Source organism: Macrotis lagotis, chromosome 1 (assembly GCF_037893015.1).
Source record: "Macrotis lagotis isolate mMagLag1 chromosome 1, bilby.v1.9.chrom.fasta, whole genome shotgun sequence".
Lineage (NCBI taxonomy): Eukaryota > Metazoa > Chordata > Mammalia > Peramelemorphia > Peramelidae > Macrotis > Macrotis lagotis.
In genome coordinates, this window is record NC_133658.1 from 261,519,006 (window position 1) to 261,526,604 (window position 7,599).

A 7,599-nucleotide genomic window follows, 5' to 3' on the forward strand; every position below is an offset into this window, starting at 1 on the left:
TACAGGAAAATTGTCCTGATATCCTAGAAGCAGAGGGCAAAATAGAAATGGAGAGAATCCACCGATCCCCCGGAGAAAGAGATCCCAAAAAACCAACCCCTAGGAATATTATAGCCAAGTTCCAGAACTCCCAAGTCAAAGAGAAAATATTACAAGCAGCCAGAAGGACACAGTTCAAATATTGTGGAGCTGCAGTCAGGATCACACAGGACTTAGCAGCAACTACATTGGAAGCTCGTAGGGCTTGGAATACAATATACCAGAAGGCAAAAGAGCTTAGAATGCAGGCGAGGATGAACTACCCAGCAAGGCTGAATGTCCTCTTCCAGGGAAAAAAGATGGACTTTCAATGAACCAGGAGAATTTCAAATGTTCCTGTTGGAATGGGCAGAGCTGAACAGAAGGTTTGATCCTCAGATACAGGACTCAGGTGAAGCATGGAGATTGGAGGAGAGGGGGGAAATATGAGGGACTTAATGATGATGAACTGCATGTATAGAAAAATGATACTGATAATATTCATGTGAACCTTCTCAGTTAATAGAGCAGGTAGAGGGAGCTTTTATAGTTGAAGCACAGGTGAAAGCTAAATTTGAAGATAAAATATGATATAAAAATGGAGTCAATAGAAAAAAGGGGAAATGTAATGGGAGAAAGAAAAAGGAGAGGGGGAATAGTCCAAGATATTTCACATAATAAGATTTTTTTTATTACAGTGAGCTACTGCAATGATATGGAAGGGGGGAGGCAAGGGGGAATGAGGGAACCTTTGTTCTCATCAGAGATGGCTAGGAGAGGAAACAGCAAATATACTCAATGGGGTATAGACATCTGGAGTAAGAAGGAGGGGGGAGCAGGGGGAAGGGGTGGGGATGTGAATAAAGGAGGAGAGGATGGACCATGGAGGGAGAGTGGTCAGATATAACACATTTTCTTTTTTACTTCTTGCAAGGGGCTGGGATTGGAAGGCCTGTCATAGGGCTAGGTGGATTCTGGGCCTAAGGGGTGGTATGGGGGCTCAGGGCTTCTTGGCCCCAGGACCAGGGATCTGTTTGCTGCGCCACTCAGCGACCCTACAGCAGAGTCAGAGTGAAAGGAGAGAAAAAATATAGCACATGGTAGTGGAGAAATAAGAAAGGGAGTTGCGATCAGTAATGGCAATGTTGGAAAAATATGGAAGTAACTTTTGTGATGGACTTATCATAAAGAATGTGATCCACCCACAACAGAGTTGTTGGTGTTGGAACAAAGACTGAAGCACATTTTTTGTTATTATTATTTGGGGGAGGGTGCAGGGCAAGTGGGGCTGGGTGGCCTGCCTGGGGCCACATAGCAGGGTGATCTTTGGGTGTCTGGGCCCGGATTTGGACCCAGATGCTCCTGGCTCAAGGGCCAATGCTCCATCTGCCACCCAGCCACCTTACTATTATTACTATTTTATTTTTTGGGGGGTCTTTTTTTTCTTCTTTTTGGTTTTTGCAGGGCAGTGGGGATCGGGTGGCCTGTATGTCACATGGCTGAGTGATAATTGGGTTTACGAGGCTGGATATGGACTCAGGTGCTCGTGGCTCCAGGGCTGGTGCTTCGTCCATTGCGCCACCTGGCCATACCTACAATTATTACTATTATTTTTTTAATTTTAATTTTTTTTCTCTTCCCTTTACTTTTTTCTCCCAAGCAAGTGTATCTATATTCATGGGGGGAGGGGTATTTTGTTTACTTGTAAACAAGAATATTTTATTAATGTAAAAAAACATTTGTACAAAATGAGAATAAAAAATAAATTTAATTAATAAAAATATATATAATCTTTTGTAAATATTATGTAATCTTTTGTAAAAAATGATAGAAGATTATAATCAATATTATCTCATAAAACAATGAGGAGCATTGAAGGGGAAAAGTTACAGAAATGTGAGAGACACAATTAAACAATATCTAGCACATGATTCAGCAACATTAAGGATGAAACTAGAACAACAAAAACATAAAAAAAAAAAACCAGTCATGTTCAATTCGGCAGCACATATACTAAAATTGGGATGATACAGAGAAGATTAGCATGGCTCCTGCACAAGGATGATATGCATATTCGTGAAAAAACACTGTCAATATTTTTCTATCAAATTTTTTTCTCCATTAAATCTAGTAGAGCCATCATATTTCAGTTATAGCATTACTCTCCTTTATATGATTCATGAGGAAATAGAAAGTGGAAAACAAAGGTAGGACTAGATAGACTAGATCAAGAAAATATATAAATTGTTTGAGGCAACAGTTTTGAGGGCATTAGGAGCTCAATTTTTAAGATAACTCAAGATTTAAATAACTACATAAATGCTTAGCAAAGAAGAAAAAATCACATACTTTATTTTTACTAAAAAGAAAGAAAATATCATCATCTATAGACTCAATTTCTTACTTTTCCATCTCTATAAAATCTTCATTAGAACACACTCCATTCATACTTGGATTAAAGAATGACAAATCAACAGACAGGATTTTGTAGATAATATAGCAGATCATATCTTTACATAATTCATTGAAAGGAACAGAGAATACAACATCCCACTGTACATATTGTTGATTTTTTTTAAAAAGCATTGATTTCATCAAGTAAAACATCAACTTAACATCTGTCTTCCAACAAGAATCTACCATGCATATGTTAAAATTTTTAAAGATAATATGAAAGATGCTATTGACTTGGAGGCTATACATGGTAACATTGGATAAATTAAAGAAAGCTCCAAAACATTAGTTGTTCAGTTAGTGTCCAATTCTTTGTGACCTCATTTGGGATTTTCTTGACAAAGATACTGAAGTGCTTTGCCATTTCTTATTCCAGCTCACTTTACAGAAGAGGAAACTGTGGCAAAGAGCATTAAATAACTTGCCCAAGTTCTCACAATGAGTACTCTTTTTTTAAAGAAATATTTTATTCATTTTGAGTTTTACAATCTTTCCCCTATTCTTGCTTCCCTCCCCCCCCCCCAGAAGACAGTCTGCTAGTCTTTACATTGTTTCCATGGTATACATTGATCTAAGTTGAATGCGATGAGAGAGAAATCATATCCTTTAAGGAAGAAAAATAAAGTATAAGAGATAGCAAAATTACATAATAAGATAAGATTTCCCACATTCATTCCAACATTGATCATTGTCTTTTCTGGTCATATTGGCCAGTCTGAGAGGTGTAAGATGGTACCTCAGAGATGCTTTAATTTGCATTTCTCTAATAAGTAGTGATTTAGAGCAATTTTTCATATGACTATGGATCACTTTGATTTCCTCATCTGTAAATTGCCTTTGCATATCCTTTGACCATTTGTCAATTAGGGAATGTTTTTTTTAAAATTTGACTCAGTTCTCTGTATATTTTGGAAATGAGTCCTGTGTCAGAAATACTAGTTGTAAAAATTGTTTCCCAATTTACTACATTTCTTTTGATCTTGGTTACAGTAGTTTTGTCTCACAATGAGTACCCTTTTTTTTTTGCAAGGCAAAAAAGTTAAGTGGCTTACCCAAGGCCACACAACTAAGTAATTATTAAGTGTCTGAGGTTGGATTTGAACTCAGATACTCCTGACTCTAGGGCTGGTGCTCTATCCACTGTACCACCTAGCTGTCCCTGATGAGTACTCTTTTTTTTTTTGCAAGGCAAATGGGGTTAAGTGGCTTGCCCAAGGCCACACAGCTAGGTAATTATTAAGTATCTGAGACCAGATTTGAACCCAGGTACTCCTGACTCCAAGGCTGGTGCTTTATCCACTACGCCACCTAGCCACCCCCCTAATGAGTACTCTTAAGGTAACATTTGAACCCAGAAAGATGAGTCTTCCTGACTTTAGGTTTAGCTTTCTATCCAATGTGCCAGCTAGATGAAAATTAGAGAGTCACCTAAACAACAAAATCCATGATTGCTTACTCTCTACATTGGAGTGACCCAGTGGATGAAGAATGTTCATAGTTCATAATATGAAAACTCTACTGTACATGGATGATGAGCTGGATCCAGGATGGAAAGAAGAGATTAGAATAGAGGATGATATTTGAGAAATTATGCAGTTATTTTAATGATTTTTTAAATGATTCCCTGAATCAAAGATTCATCCTTTTTTTTATGTCAATATCCTTCTGGCAATGTTGTAGAAAGTTGTAAATCTGGAATACCACAGTTTCTAAAGCATCAAAGGGCAATAAAGGGTGGACAGGAGTCTACTGCAAGATATTACCAATGAAGAATTTCATGGGAGAAGTGGTATGAAAGATATCATCAGACAGATGTATACCTGGAAAATAGAGGGGGGTCAGGCATGTTAAAAAGATCAAAGGATAATGGGTGAATAGCCCACAAGGCCCATCAGAAGACTCCCCATCTCAAGAAATCTAGAGGCAGGTCTTCAGAAATATTGGTTAGCTATACAGAGAATTTAAAGGAGTATGTAGATAAAATTAGCATAATATGAGAAGACACATATGGATTATGTTCTGTACTATAGGAAAGAGAACCTACATTAGTGAGACCACACATAGATCCATCAATGCTTCAAAGAACTTGGATTTTCCATTTATTGCCTGGTGATCCTTAGATCTTTGAAGTTCCTTATAACTCTGAGACTGCTTTTTAATTCTCTTCTCCAGTGAAAGTCATAATTAATAAGCCACTGAGCTTAATAAGCACCATACAGTGTCCCATAGCCAATGTTTGTGAAACTGAAATGACTCTCTGAGGGAAGATAGGAATTTCTCTGATGAGGATAGGAATTTTTTTATTATGCTAAATATGTATTTGAATCTTATCTTCATATAAGTCTAAATTTCATAAGAGCTGGAAATGTATCAAATCTCAATTTTGTAATAAATCTAAGTTCTGTGTCTAGAGAGCTCCAGGCCTGGAATCAGGAAGATCTGAGTTCAAATCCAGCCTCTGACATTAGCTGTGTGAACTAGGCAAGTCATTTAACTACTGTTTACCTCATCTATAGTAATGGGGTCAACAATATTACATCCTTCCCTCTGAGAATTAAATTAAACAATAATTGTGAAGTACTTGGCACAATGTTGGCCCACAGTAAGTGCATTATAAATGTTAGTTATTATTTATTTTTTCTCTCAATCAATATTGTCGGTGTTCTGTACATTTAGATGGAGACTATCAGAGGGATGGGTGAGTAAAGGAGAGTTTGGACTAATCTCAAGAACTCCCAGTAAAGAAATTTCTTTTGCTAATGAAGACCGACAACAATGTGATATGTATAGTCACCAAGAATTGTAAGAGGGTACCTAGAAGTTTAGTGATGCGAGAAATGAATATATCTCTCTTATATTTAATAACTAGCTATTGGATCGGGAGCAAGGTTTTTTCCTTTTCTACTTCATCCAGAAACCACCAGTGTAGGAAATCTCTCTTAGATATTTACCCAAGCCAAGATCTAATCAGATAGTAAAAGAAATGCTAAGTTTGCTTAAGGTTGCATTCTGGCTCATTGTGTTGGCTCAGACAGATCTGGGAAAAGGTTGATTCTCCCTATTATCAAAACAGATGATATGAAATTGATGTCTCTTTGACTAAGATCTGAGTAACCTAAGTCATGTACACTAAGAGCTTCATTTTAATATAGCCCACACTTCACTAATGTGAGTTGATTGCCATTCTTCAGGAACACCTCCTCTTCAAAGGATATATAAACTATGACCTCACCATCAGAAAGGGTCTTTGGTCCAAAAGAGATGGCCAAAAGATCATCCCTTTATTAAAAACCTGCTATTCTTATTAATAAAATTATTAAATTATCCAGAATCTATGTCTCTTGAACCTTTTTAATTTTCACAGAGACTTGACCAGGGACATACAGGTATTTTGGTCTTGAAGTCTTCCTAATGCCAAGATCCACTCTCCCACCATTGCATGATGCTGCTTTTCTGCAGAATATAGATATTTTTTGAAGGGAGGAATAAATAGGGATGGTAAATATAGTGATGAGGGAGAAAAGATTTGGAATAGGGATGGAGATTGAAGGAAAATGTAGAACTGAGAGATTATAGATTTTACCTCTAATCACTTAGATAACTAGGTGGTACAGTAGAGTCCTGGGTCTGGAATCAGGAGAATATGAATTCAAATCTAGCCTCAGACACTTAATAACTTTGTGTCCCTTGGCAAGTCACTTAACCCTGATTGTTTCAGTTTCTTCATCTGTAGAATAAACTGGAGAAGGAAAAGGCAAACCACTCCTCTAGCTTTAGCAAGAAAACCCATATTGGGTCACAAAGAGTGGCACCTAACCGAACAACAACAAAATTAGTTAGCTGGTTAGGGTGGAAAAGATGGACTTGGTTTTCTTGATCCATATGCCCAGGTTTTGTTTTGTTTTGTTTATTTTTAATGGGGACCTCTTTTTATTAGGGATTTTCTAAAAAAGACACATCTGGTTCTATATTCTCCTAGTAACATTTGGGGATTTCACCAGTTAATCTCCTACTGCTACAACAGACCTTGTGAAGGAAGCCTGCCTCTAGCTCATAAATAAAAAGCCCATCTGATTGATGGTATAATTTCTCATCTTTGAATTACATATGATTTAAAGAATTCTCAACTTGTTTCCTTGTGAATTCTATACTTGTAGACATGGACAGGGGGAACAGGGGCGGGTGACATTCATCAAACATCTTTTCAAGTCCCTTGGAATAGAGCCCAGGTTCTGATAGTTAAAATGAAAGGAACAGATGCCTTTCTAGCCCAAGCCAGATCTTTCTCTCTTAACTTATCCAGAAAAGGCCCTGAGGTCCATTGTTCTGTGAAATCATATCTAAGTGGGAATCACTGAATATCAGAGTTGTAAAGGACTTGAGACAATCATAGAAGTTCATCTTTCTCATATTAGAGTTGGAAAAATAGAGTCCCAGAGAAGGAGAAATAACTTGCCAGGGTCTTATAGCTCAATGAGAGACAAAGGCAGATTAAAAGTCAGGTCTGCTAATTCTCTGCCCAGTAGTTCACTTGTCAGAGTCCCATAGTGGTTCATCTTTAGCATGTCAATTCAACAAAAATCCTTAAGGGAATAAAGTATGTGACAACACTTAGAATGCAAATATATATATATATATATATATATATATATATATATATATATATATATATATACTCAAGGAATCTAATCTCTTATTTAGATGCCTTAAGTTTGCAAAGAAAAACCTTATGGAATCAGAAATGCTAATTTAATCATTTTCCTCCAAAAACTTATTTAAGTCTTCAAAGGCTCCCAAGGGACTAGGAAAACCAAGCTCCTCTGTACAGTGCTAACTTTTCTTTATTATTATCCTTTTTCCTTGTTGTCCTCAGGACCAGCTTTTCAAGCTGCTCTTTTGTTACTCATCCACCACTCCTTCAGCTTCAGGTGAGCCAGTTCGCATATCCATGCCCCATATAGTCCATTTACTTCCCAGTTCTCCCTCTGCTGGGGTTGATCCATTCCCCTTGCCAGGATTGTCTTCCATCTGATATTCACCAATTTACTCTCATTAGACCTAGACGTAAGTTCTTCTTCAAAATCTTTCCCTAACTCTGGCATACTTTTTCTGCTCCCTTTACACAGA

The 7,599-nt window shown here is 37.2% G+C and overlaps 1 non-coding gene across 1 annotated transcript; it reads left to right on the forward strand.

Moving 5' to 3' along the window:
• Positions 1-2,009: 2,009 nt before the first annotated feature.
• On the forward strand, positions 2,010-2,119 carry LOC141510436 (U6 spliceosomal RNA). Its single transcript, XR_012474925.1, has one exon. It is a non-coding gene; the product is annotated as a U6 spliceosomal RNA (small nuclear RNA).
• Positions 2,120-7,599: the final 5,480 nt, after the last annotated feature.